This window comes from Mus caroli, chromosome 9 (assembly GCF_900094665.2).
Source record: "Mus caroli chromosome 9, CAROLI_EIJ_v1.1, whole genome shotgun sequence".
NCBI lineage: Eukaryota > Metazoa > Chordata > Mammalia > Rodentia > Muridae > Mus > Mus caroli.
In genome coordinates, this window is record NC_034578.1 from 90,827,052 (window position 1) to 90,840,600 (window position 13,549).

General features: G+C 43.1%; 1 protein-coding gene across 1 annotated transcript in view; it reads left to right on the top strand.

Moving 5' to 3' along the window:
* The window catches only part of LOC110302412 (sodium/hydrogen exchanger 9), a 208,703-nt gene that overhangs the window by 186,429 nt on the left and 8,725 nt on the right, over nucleotides 1-13,549 (top strand). The gene's annotated exons all lie outside the window — the stretch shown is intronic.

The following is a 13,549-nucleotide window of genomic DNA, read 5'->3' on the forward strand; positions in this document are numbered from 1 at the left end:
CAAAGATCTGGGCCAATCATCACTGCCTAGAGACATGTACGGGCATCATTACAACTCTGAAGAGAGGTGCCAACAAGCTGGGTTTGGAAATTAGTTATGGGCTAGAGAGGAAGGGAGAATTAAATGAGTGTCTGGAGGATAGACACATGAATGCAAGGATACTAGGAATGTCTTAGGAAGGTGGACCAGACAGAACCTGGAGGTTGATTTGACATAGTGGAGAAAAGTGAATGAAGACTTGTAGGTTAAGCCCATGTTTGAGCATGAAGCAAGAGGCCCTTTCAATGAGACACAGAGCACAAAGGAAGAAAAGGGTTCAGGGAAGTGAGAGATGCTACACACAGTATGGGTCCGGGTAAGTGTGGAAATGCCTTGCAGTGTCTCTGAGAGTCCTTTGCTATTTCCAAAGCTTCACTGCCGAATGGGTAAAGACAATGGGACATTTGGGGAAAGAAAAAAAAGAAGATTCAGAAACATTCTTGAAACTGAATGAAACAAAAAGCCAAGTCAAAGTGAACCAGGGCAGCCTCGTTACTGGTACCACGAATCACTGCTGCTGTTGTTTAGGGGGCAGTGAATTGAACTTCCAGTGCCAAGATCCTCTATTTAAGTGCCCTCTGTTGTGAGACTAGAGCTGGTACAAACAAGGTCCCTGTAAGCATCCCTCCCATCCATCCACCGTGAGCAGAGTCTTAGATTCCAGTCGGACAGCCCAGCTGGGGGACGACCAGTCATCAAATGGTCTCAGGTTTAANATCAGCTGATGGATGACCTGGAAGTCATTCGTCGGCTATATTCTCTCCCTTGCCATGCCTGTTCTATGTACCAAACACTGCTGCAGTCACTGTGAACGCACAGAGAGGGTCAAGGCAGTGGGACCCTTGTTGCTCTTGACCCAGAGAAAGGCAGAGCTTTATCACTATTGTTCTTGGGTCTGTCAAGGTCTTTTAAAATCCTGTAGTTGGTTCTCTAGCCACTTTGGGGTGTGCTTCAAGGCCTATTAACATTTTTCATATTGACCTTAGGTTTAAAAAAATTCCCAAGTGCTGTGGTGGTCCTACTTTGTCCTTATTAAAAAGGAGAAATTATTTTATGAGCTGACCCCACTAGTAGGGTTCTGCTCTATAGATGGCACTGCAGTGGAAGGCATCTTCTCTGTGGCAATCATAAAGTCACNTTCTCTAAAACCAGCTGGGTCAGTGACAGCTGGGGTCCAATTTCTAGAACCCCATGGCATTGGAAGATGTATTAGTCACCCCACAATGCCTAGCGCTGAAGTCCAGAAAGCCAACCTTTGCAGACAAAACAAAGAACTTCACATATCCCTTTATGATGCGTTGTACTGCCCCAATGTCAAAGTGAGTCTGTTAAAAGCCGACCTGGAAAGAGCTTGGAGCCCTGGAAGTAGATCCTGAGTCCTGTGTTTGTTTGTTTGTTTGTTTGTTTGTTTGTTTGTTTGTTTGTTTTTAATTTGGCAATCCCAAGAAACCTAAAGGCACTTGGACTTTAAAAAGTGTGGTGTGTTCTGTGATTGTTGTTGTTATAACAGAAGCCCAGGCTTGGCTTCTTTTCCGTGCTCTTTCTGTGTGTAGCTAGAATGGCAATCCTCATATCCAAGCATTTAAGCAAACAAAAATAACCATTTGAAAGCTATTTCCCATACTCTCTCTAGTTCTCAGTTCACCACAATTTCATTTAGAAGGAAATGTTCCATTTGTGTCATTGTAGTCCTGTCAGCAGCAGAAGCAATGACCAGCTCTCAACATACAAAATTAACTCCACTCCAGTTTTTCTGGATAAAAACAAATCAATCAAAAGCCAGAGTCCTTTTCCAGGAAGGGGCTTTTTTGATAAAGACAAGCACTTACCAGAGAACGCTATTCTTGTTATAAAGTTACTTAAATAAGCATTTGGTATAACTTAGGTTCTATTTTTTTTCTTCTTTTAAAAATCAAGTAATTTATCTCTGGGAAATGTTTTAAGTCTTCCAAATGTTCTTTGGAGTCCACTTTATGTGAATGATCCTCTTCACCCAGGCCATTCCTAATTGAAGGGCAAAGGTGTGTAGGCCGATGACTCTATGAAACAACTCGCCATTATTCCATTAGCACTGAAGAACAGAATGCTGAGCAGAAAATGAGAAAATGATTGCACTGGCCTGCATGAGTAGCAGCGTTGGGAATTCTTCCAAACCCCAAGGCAGAAGCTGTACAGTCAGCTCCTTCANTGTGCAAGCAAGGAGAGACTTCAGGAAGCTACAGGGAAGCTGTAGGTGATCTGCCTCACATTCTTCTTTCAACTCCAGGATCGTGTGAATCACAAGAGCAGCCAGCAATGGCAAACATGAAAGAGAAGCTTCCAGAATACAAGCAAGGACAAAAGAAGTGTTTTTCCCCTTTAGATCATAGCGCCTCTCCTGCTTGCCTGTAGCAGGCTAAGATTCATCTCAGTGAATAAAATCCCAGCATGCTCTACTNGCACACTCTATACCCACAAAGTGAAAATCATGTCCAAGCTGTGAACTGACCAAGCCAAAGACTAAACACAAAGTTGGAAATGTTGCCAGCCTTGTCCTTTCTTCTCACGCAATGGTCATGCTCCATCTACAAGTGCTTCCATGATCACTCCCATCCCCCACTTGCCAGTTAGTGTCCTCCATCTGCAAAGAAGGAAGTTTTACTAACACTAACCCAAGCAGAAGGGAAAGGGAGTAAGAGAGACTCCATAAACATATCATGAAATCAAGAAAGAGGAACCTCATTTTGCTTTAAGATGTCTAGTGACATGGACTCTAATGTCTCAAGGAGGACCACATTGGCATCTGTTTCACAGTCTCTCAGGAATTCAGAACGATTCTTCAGGAGAGTTCAGAGTTGATATGCATTCTTTGAGTCCTGGGAAACATCAGAAGACGCCATNGCACACTCTATACCCACAAAGTGAAAATCATGTCCAAGCTGTGAACTGACCAAGCCAAAGACTAAACACAAAGTTGGAAATGTTGCCAGCCTTGTCCTTTCTTCTCACGCAATGGTCATGCTCCATCTACAAGTGCTTCCATGATCACTCCCATCCCCCACTTGCCAGTTAGTGTCCTCCATCTGCAAAGAAGGAAGTTTTACTAACACTAACCCAAGCAGAAGGGAAAGGGAGTAAGAGAGACTCCATAAACATATCATGAAATCAAGAAAGAGGAACCTCATTTTGCTTTAAGATGTCTAGTGACATGGACTCTAATGTCTCAAGGAGGACCACATTGGCATCTGTTTCACAGTCTCTCAGGAATTCAGAACGATTCTTCAGGAGAGTTCAGAGTTGATATGCATTCTTTGAGTCCTGGGAAACATCAGAAGACGCCATTCAGGTAGTCATCTCTGAGATCTGTCCACTCTGCTTTCCAGATAAGTGTTAATCCAGAACTACATCCCCAACCTAGAGAAAACTCAATTTTCGAATTGATTGAGAATGAATTTTATCCCATGGCAGAGACTAATGGTTGCTTTAGCACAAGCAAAAATACTCTGTGAAGCCCCAGCTGAAGCAGAAATGAGAGCTAGAAGGGATGTCACCAGGCATTAAACATCAGAGATTGGCCAAGCCTGGCTACTGCCTGTACTAAAAATTACATTGGACTCCTTTCAAAATGTCAAATTACTCCACTGGTCCTGAATGGCATCAGGCTTCAGGGGTCCCGAGGAAGCCAAGAGGAAGATGCCTGGACTGCTTGCTTGGCCTCTTCCCAATGCTCTGAAAGGTCAAGGCCAGCCTGCCTGCATCAGCGTTGTGTTCGCCGCCAGACCATCAGCAGAGCTCTCACGCTAGTCCTAGGAGGCAGTNAGAAAGCACTTGAGCCCTTCCCACTATGCTTACCTACAGAGAATGCACGTGCCCTTCTTGACATGCACCCTTAAGATCANAAATGGTGGGGGAAAGAAGCTCAGTTAGGAGAAAATGATAACTAATACTGAGTCAGCAGATGGCAGGTGCAATCTGGAACTTCCAGCTTCTCAAATCATCAATTTTTTGATGCCCTTGGCCTCTGGTTCTGTGTGTGGTACTAACCCTAAGATTCTAGCCTCTCCTGGGGGAGGGGTGGGGATTTTAAGTAAGTCCTCCGCTGCTTCATTTCCCAAATTCTCAAAGCGCAGCTCCTGAATATAACCTTGAAAGTTGGAGAGGGAGGGGGTTCCTTTTCCACAGTCCCTTCTTTTTCTAATTTGTCCTCTGGAAACCCAGACACAATGAGACGAAAATACTAAAACTTCCATCTTCGCAGATGGAAGTTTCCAGTAACTTTTCCAAGGTTTTGCCTTACAATCTGCAGCTGGTTCTCCTACCATGAGTCATTTCACCAAGTCCATGGGCTGCTTTCACTTACTAGGTTGCTAGCCTAGTGTACGAAGGATGCTAAAGCCTCAAAGTGATATTGTTTTCCTAGGTGACCCCTCCAATGATTCAGCCTGAGCTATGGAAGCTACTGTACTGCACTGAACTCCAGAGATAAAGTAGGATGGGGACATTAGCCTGAGTTTCACCCAGCATCCCCATATCCTGACTACATGGCCACGGAGTGGCCTCATGGCCTCCCAATGTTCCAATTTCTTCAGCCTTCAAATGAGGGCAATGATAAACAGATTAAAGAGGATTTTTTTTCATATGAAAAGCTTGGCACAGAGCTTTCAGTGTGCNTCATGTCTATTAGATGCTAAACGTCAAGACTATTTCAATTCTGAGCTGAAAGGAGAGAGAGCCAAGAGTTGGCTGCTTCTGATTCTTAGATCAGAAACTCAGTGGTACTACATAAAATTAGAGAAACGACATAGCAGGTCTATATAGAGAGCCAGGACAGGGCCACTGCTATCAGCATATATGTACTAGCAAATAGGATATCCCCAGATACAGTTATTCAATGAACAATCTGAAGGTGTTTGGAATATTGTATAGGTCCAGAGGTATCAGCTGTCTGTATCGTGCATTTCCCTAACAGAAAGTCTCGGGGAGTTTGGAAGAAGTCCCATGAATGATGGCACAGACCCTCCCATCATTGATGGAGGCTGCTGAAAGGATACAAGTGTTCAGAAGACATGTTTAAATGTTAAAAGACTGTCAGGGTGCCAAAGTTCTGTGGGGTTGAAGTGGATCTGTTCTAAGATCCAGTTTTCTTTACGGAATTCTAGTTGGCTAAGGCTCAGGTTGAGCTGCAGATAGCCACAACATAATCATATTTCTGGAAAGCCATCAACACTCCTTCCTTCCTTCCTTCCTTCCTTCCTTCCTTCCTTCCTTCCTTCCTTCCTTCCTTCCTTCCTTCCCACTGCTGAGCAGTAGACAGATGCAGGTGAGGGGGAGTTGGCCACCTTTCTGAAACACTAGAGAGGAATTGTACCTCAAGGTCACAATCCATTCAGCTTCCCAATTTCTGAGGTGATTTAAAGAAAAAGAAAAAAAAAAAAGGCTTCAAAGCTGGGACCAGCGCTAAATCCCATTGAAATGTCTAGAGTGGGCATTAAGCGAATCTTCCCTCCCAGGTCTCCTGGCAGCAGTTGGATATTAACAAGGAGAATTATCATCTGGGACTCCAGCTGCCGCTTATGTCTCTTTAAAGAATGAATAGCCTTCCAGTTCCAGTCAGCTGCCTGCTCACAATTGCAGAGGAATGGTAAATCATCTAGGTGAATGGAAAGCGATTTGAGAGAGCAAGGCTGCCTATGGACGAGGTGCTTTCTCCATCTCTTCTGTGACACAACAAGCAGGATGGCCCATACCACTGCCTTGGCTTAAGTCCGTATCTGTACCTTCCCAGAAAGGGCCCTAGAACCACTTATTAAAGGGAACATGAAAACGCCCACAGCAAACCCACCGAAACAATTTTTATTATTTTTACAAGGACAGAATAATCGTATTATGAGTCACAGTTTAATTTGCTCTCCAGTGGTTTTATTTAGCCAAAGGATCAATTTTGTTCATGCCAAATAACATGTTGAGTGGTTTTAATGAAATGTGCATTTTCCATTTTCTCATCGCATTGGTTCCCTGGTAGCCATGACCTCTACTCCCCAGAAAATTTGTTAGGACAGCAGATATAGGCTAGGCCTCCTTTGGCAGCCGTAATCTACCAGAATGGGCAAGTTGGTTTTGTATTTGTGATGAAAGGGGTCTAGACCCCCAAGTAGTGAAAACTTTGATCTGGAGCTTAAAAGCATCTTATCCAAACATACATTCATTTAATCTTGCAACTCAAGCATGAAGAACCCTCCCAGGGTGCCTTGGGAGGGCCGAGGGCACAGAGCTGGGGCTTACAGAGAAGCCGGGCAGCAATGCCTGAGGAGTCAGTTATCTGTGATCCCTGGTCCCAGGGGAAAAGCTTTGCCTCTCAAGGAGGCTCAAACAGCCNGGCAAGGCATTCTTAGTGGTTAGACTGCTTCAGGGCTTTCCAGGGACACAGATTTTGTGGCAGGAAAATGTGACAGCAAATCAGAACCGCCCTGGGGGAATCCATAGCTGAAATCCATAGCTACAGTTCTTTCCTTTCCTTCCAATAACGGGTTCAAAGGAGCTGATCGGCCCCATGTCCCAAGACTTTATTCCTTACCAGTAAAATCCAAACTAAAATCCCAAGAGAATTTGCATGTCAACTCCAAATCTCTTCCAAGTCTCAATTTGATTCATCAAGCATCACTTGAAGGGATTCATGGCTGGTCGCTGGGCACTAAGCACTTGAGGGCACAAAGAGGAGTAAGTGACAATGTTCCTTCCTCAAGATGCTCACAGCCTAACAGGAGAAGAAGCATTGGGTCAATTCATTCTGGCGTAATAAATGTAACGGAAATGGTCTGAATGGAAGCTAGTGGAGCCTTGGTGAGTGCTCTCTCGTGGACACAGAGACCCTAGCAAAGGAGCTCAGCATGACCTGAGCCCTAGCTTTAGTCCATTACTTTTGGTTCCATGTATTAGTTCCTTTGGGCATTACTACAAGCCACTTAAAGGAGGAGAGGTTAGCTTTGGCTCATGGATTCAGAGACTTTGGCCCATCATAGCAGGTAGACATGGTAAAGTGGCTGTAGCCTGGTGGTAGGAGTTCAAGTGGAAAGAGAGCAAGCCNAGAAAGCAAGCCCAGTTAGAGAAGTCTGGATGTACATAAACTGGCAGGTAACAGATGATGTCATTTGTGTTCCCACAATCCTGTTCCTTTTTCTTTCTTCTATGCCAGTCTTAATGTATGCTATCTATACCCAAGTTTATTTACTCTTGCCCTCAAAACAGCTTCTGGAGTTCCAGAGGATGCATTCAAGTTTTAGACAGCAAGGGAAATGGGATAAGATTAATGTTTTATTTAAATAATTTAAAATCCTCCCATTGATTCCTCTCCATTTTGTTAGCTGTTGAAGAAGTAGACTACTTNGAAAAATAGAGCTTTTACTATAAAAGAGGGGAGACTATGCATTGGACAGGCAAATACCGCCCTACCCTACAGGATTTCAGGAAAGATCTCAGAGGCAGTGTGTGCAAAAGTAAATATCTATGTTGTATTTGTTGGAGATGAGGCAGCGTGAGTACCCAGAAGAGCCTATCACGTGCACCCTCATTCAGAAGACATATCTTGTCTTCTGAAGTTAAGTGGCATTCCTAACCTTGGCATATGCATTGACATTTCTGTCATTCACAAAACACTTCTTTTGGGATGGGATTTCATGTGACCCTGCCTCCAAAATAAAAGGCTAAGAGAGAGCCATCACTGTTTCAAGGTGTGGTAGGAGGAAGAGCGCTATGCTTTAACAATCTTGTGTTAAACCTTGCACCTGTATAAGATAGGGATCTAGGGGTCCTGGGAGAATGGGAAATGGGACACCATGGGGAGTTCAGAGACAATGGCCCAAACTCTGCATGTAGATGTATGGGTAAGAAACTCCCATGTACTAAAGTACACAACCAGAGGGAACAGCATGTGTTAAGACCCAGATTCAGCAGCACATGAGAAGGATCGGGCTTGATTTCCATAGTGAGAAAGGATGGCTTGTGTAAAAGTGTGGTCAGTGAGGTGGGAAGGAAGCCCTGGGAGGGGCAGAGTACCCTGCAGGTGGAGTGTCTTAAAGACCAGACAGGATGGAGGCCTCTCACCCTAACTTTGACCGTTCAATAAAGCAGTCGTGTCTTTGCATTTACTTTAGTGATCAGCAGGCTACACTGGAATCTGAATCCTCAACCTGCACAGGCCTAGTCTTAACAAAGCATGGAGGTCACAAGACCCGAACCTGGATTCTTGTGCATTTTTAGCAACAGAATCACCGTGAAAGAACGAGTCCACTGACTAAGTGAACTTGGTCCGAGACATTCTAGCAGGGACTAAAGAAGGGAAGCACGGGTGTGTGCTCTCCCTCTTCCCAGGAGCACCTGTTCTTCCCTCCGGGGCAACAGATGGGCCAAATAAACCCATAAAATGATTTGTAAACTTTATGTAACTGACCATCCTCAGTTGTGGAATCATTTCAATAGCTCAGAATTAGCATTTTAAAAATAAAATATAGAGAGTACAAAACAGGTCATGAACCCTGAATCTAAAAACGCAAAGTTCAAATCTGAAACCCTTTCAGTGCCAACGTGAAGCCACCAGGAGAATACGCCATTCCATACCTAGCCACATGAAATTAGTCAGTCCACATGTATGTACACACAAAATAATATATAAAATTACCCAAAAAGTATTTAATAAGTACACAGGAGACATAAATGAATTTTATGTTTAGACATAATATCACCTCTAAGATATCTTATTATAGGTACATAAATATCCCTAGCCAACCCAGAATGCCTCTGAGATCCCAAACATCTCTGTTAAAGCATAATAAGAGCATTATAGTCATATTGAGATACATAGACAGTGCTTGTAGCAAATGTTCCTAAAATCTCAGAGGCTCATCCAGCAAGTTTGTTTTTCTCTCACTTAAAGGCTAGGGAAGAGATGGATGGGTCTCTGGTCACAACTTCTCCCTGTTTATTAACTCAAGATAATATGAGCACTGATGTATGGCTATACTCTGTCACCCTTGGGAGCACCACTGGAGACAAGAGTCAGATAAAGGGTCAGCTGCTACCTGCTCATGCTTCCACACATAAGTGATATTTGTGCACAGTGATGGGTCCCTTAATCCTAGAACNTGGGAGGCAGAGGCAGATGGATCTCTGTGAGTTCAAGGCCAGTCTGGTCAACAGACCTAGTTCTAGGACATCCAGGGTTATACAATAAAACCCTATAACGGAGGGGGGATGATACTTGCCACTGTGACCATGNCACATGGGCTAGCCTGGGTCACATAAAGCCCACTTACCTCAAAGATAGAGATGCTTCTGTTTTAAGTACCTGAAAAGGAACCGGACACCAGAGAGCACAATGGAGCAGTGGGCAGACTAGCACATGCTAGTGGAATGGAATGTTGGTGGCTTCTCCTGGGAAGAGAAGACTAAAAGTGTAGGAGTCCTATTGGCCAGCCCATATCTGCTCAGTGCAAGAAGGACACTGAACAATAACAAAGAAATAGTCCTCCAAACCCAACGTGATGAGCCGATGAGTACTGGGAGGTTACTGCAGGAGCATGAATGGCCCATTTCTGCATGACTGATGACTTACAAAAGCTGCATCTCTACAGGTCTCTGCATAACTTGCCGACAGCATCTCTGACTGAAGTGTTCAAGAAATGATACTATATGACAAGTAACAAGGGCTCTTCTCTGTGTCTTTTCGGAGAAAAAGAAAAAANAAAAAGAAAGAGTTCCTCATGACTATTGAACTGTCTTCATTCCACAGCTCAAAAATAACTCAATATCACCTACAACAACTCAACAAATTATAGTCAACATTGTATCTCCCCCCACCTTGTGGTGTGTGTGTGTGTGTGTGTGTGTAAGCTTTTGTCTTACTCAAAGAGTCAGCACAGATACCCTACCAAGCAGCTTGCTAAATGGCCAAGAATAAAAAAGTGACCATTGAATGTGGGAACACCTCAAGGACAGCCAGGACCCTGTGAACAAACATAACAATGGGAGAAGGTGACACAAAGGTGGCATTAAAAGCCTACTGCTCAGTGTAAAATCCCCCACTTCTAAGACGATACCTCACTTTCACAAAGACATAGTCATTCCTGGGTGAGGAGAGCCCTTATCCTGAAGTGCTTAATTAAAATATCATGCTGTGAAACTGTGTCACTGGTTATACAATGAGCAGTATCTTCCTGGGAACTTTAGGGGAGAAACTTTGCAATATTTTTCTAAGCACTCCAGCCACCAGCAGAAGAAATACTGTGAATTCAGTAGGCCCTATGGTTGATGAATAACTTGACTTAGGATGTTTGAAATATATTTCTTTTTTATAGGTTTGTTTCTCTTTTATAGGTGTTTTGTCTCTGTGTATGTATGTTCACTACATACATGTACTGTGTGTGCTGTGCCTAAGGAGGCCAGAAGAGGACATTGGAGCCTCTGGAACTGGAATTATAGACGGGTAGCCATAGCCTGGGTTACAAAGGGTATCAAACCCAGGTTCTCTGGAAGAGCAGCCAGTGCTATTAAATGCTGAATCATTTTTCCATCCCCAGAATATATTTCTAATACTTATAAGTCCTCAGGGGAAACAATGAAAATATAGTTAGCCAACATCTACTGAATGCTAGTTATGTGCCCAGAATGGCATTAGAAATTATATCTTTTGTTAATCTCATTTNATCCTCTCTATTATGAGGTCACGTTGACAAGTTACTTGCATTTAAAGTTCAAAGATCTCAAAAAAATTTAGTCACTCATGAGTAATCAGTAGCAAAGCTACTTTAAAAATGCAAATAAATAAATAAATAACCTGGATGATTCCAAAACAGTTACTATTATAGANTGAATTGTTTGCCCCAAAGAAAGACGTATGGAAGCCCTAACTTCAAGACCTCAAAACGCAACCTCATTTGTAAATAGATTGGTTTGCAGGTGTCACTAGTTAAAAGGCCCTGAGGTCATAGTAGAACGGGGTCTGATATCACAGGTTTGCTTAAAAATACAGATCACTCAGCCCACCGACATGAGAGGGTCAACCTCAAGGGCCTAGAAGACTTCATTTTCACAAATACAACAGGGACTTCTGATGCAATCAGGTGGCCGCCTTGCAGAGAGTGGGTTTAGACTTTCTCCTGAGGATCGAAGGATGTAGATTAGATGAATGCTCAGGTTTCTTCCTGATCCCAGTATGTCTACTGGNTTATCTTGAGACCATTTGCCCTGCTTACACTGGTGCTTTGACATCTTAGAACGCTCGTCTTTCCTTTCACCTTTCCAGCAAACACTGATGCCCTTTCTCTGTCTCTCGATTGACTGGATCTGAGGAGCCAAATAGAATTATTTTAACGTGTGATAAGTAGATCCTGTAGCTATTGCTGCTAAAACTAACCCACAGCACAAACAGGATAGTCAGCATTCTACGTTATCAGTCCTTAATCTGCCCTTGCTCTTAATCACTCCTAGATTTCCTAACTCAAGGCTCTGGAGGGATGGGGATGGGTTTTAAGGCCTCTGGGAGCTCTGTAATCCCTATAAACTTGCCTACAGATGATGAGTCGGTTAGCACATTTTCAGAGGTAAATCTGATGCCAGGAAAGGAAGGGAACAATGGGTCCAGACATCATGTGACTACCCAGGTCACCTGGCTATGACCCTGGATGTTCATTTTGATACTTCTAAGGGACACTGTTTGGTCATGGAGGGGTGTCGGGCAGCTTGAGCAGCTCTGGGGGATACTGGGAAGGTGGTAGTGGTACCAACACCACAGTCTTTGAATTTCTACAAAACCCTATATAAAAATNGGTGGAACAATTAGATGACAAAACCAAACAGCCAAAGGACACATTTCCAACAAAATTAGGGTCAGGTTNTCTCACAAGACCCAGATGACAAGTGAATAGAGCCATGAGCATCTGGATGGACAAGAAAACAACTGAGAAGGGTCTGGGAGACACTGAGGGCAGCAGCTCCTAAGAGCAGACAGCATCTCTGGGAGATGGGATGCTTTTGAAACATGAGTGTAAACATGAAAGATGTTCAGGGAGTGGCGAGTATCAGGGGAAGTGGAGAGGTCTCAGAAAGGGGGGATAAAGGGGTTAGAGCAAACAGAAGGCTCTAAGTTCTCAGCATAGAGCCACCAGGGCAGGGTGAAAAACTGCCCTGACAGGAATCAAAAGAAAGAAGGTCACCTGAGCGAGCAAACAGGCGGAAGCTCAGAATACAAGCCACCATTTAATGCCATGTTTGAACAGAAGAGGGGCTCTGAAATTGGAAATGGTTTCCTAAAATCCAAGTCCATCTGTAAGTTCAAGAAAAATNATTTCACATAGAAATGAACATTAAGAAAAGAATGGAGGCCAGGTTCCAGGTAGCTCTTACAAGAAATAATATACACAAGGAAAGAATACCCAAAAATATAGCCATAGAGTAATCAGAACATTAGCTGAGTTAGAAAGCAATGCACAAATGATTCAAGATACAAAAGGACAGCATTAATCAGAATCATAAAANAATGCAAACTCCAAAAAACAATTTAAAAGNAAAAGATCATTTTAGAAATNATGGCTAAATTACATAGGCTATGAAACCAAATAAACACAATAAAAAAAAAAACCCTGAAGATGAAAAAGATAAAATTTTCAATAAAAAAAGAAAAAAAACTATAAAAAGGAATTTTAGAGAAAGTGATGAAGATCAACAAGGAACTTGAACACCTGGAAAACAGGAGTCCCTAAAGAAAGAAGCAAAACACATGTATTTAGCTTTCTCATGCTGTGACAGAACACCCGAGGAAAACAGCTTATATAGGAGGAAACGGTTATCTGGCTCCTGGTTGCAGAGTTTTCAAGCTGTGGTTAGCTGGCTCCTCTGCTCCAGCCTAAGGTCAAGAGGAGCTCACAACAGCATGAGTGTGTATCAGAGCAGGCTGTTTACCCCAAGGTAGCCAGGAAGGAGAAGGAGAGAAGAATGTAGGACCATAAATACCTTCAACATCTTGCTCCCAGATGACCTACTTCCTCTGCCAGACCCCATCCCTCCTATTCTTTCNGCCATGAATTCATCTGTGGATTGTTAATCTGTTCATGAAAATAGTATCCTCTTGATCCAACCACTTCTCGATGTTCTATCTCTGACCATCCCTTAGGGTCAACGGGAGATTGAGCATAATACTTCATGGTCAGACCACAAGAGCACAGAAGCAGCAAATTCTAAGTGGAGAGACCTTTTCTGAAATAAATGGGTTTGGAACTGCTCATAGAGCATGCCTCATGCCTGCGACCATCAGCCTTGAACAGACAGCATCAGACAAATGGTAGTGATATTAATAAATTCTAAGGAAAAAGCCCTTTGAGCATCNACTAGAAAGGCATATGATTTACATTTTCATTATACTTTCAGGAGCAACTTCTCGTGTCAGAAGGAATAGAGTGATATATTTAAGATACTCAGAGAAAGTAAGTCAATGATTTTATTTCCAGAAAAATTGACTTTCAAAATATAATGGGCGCTGACT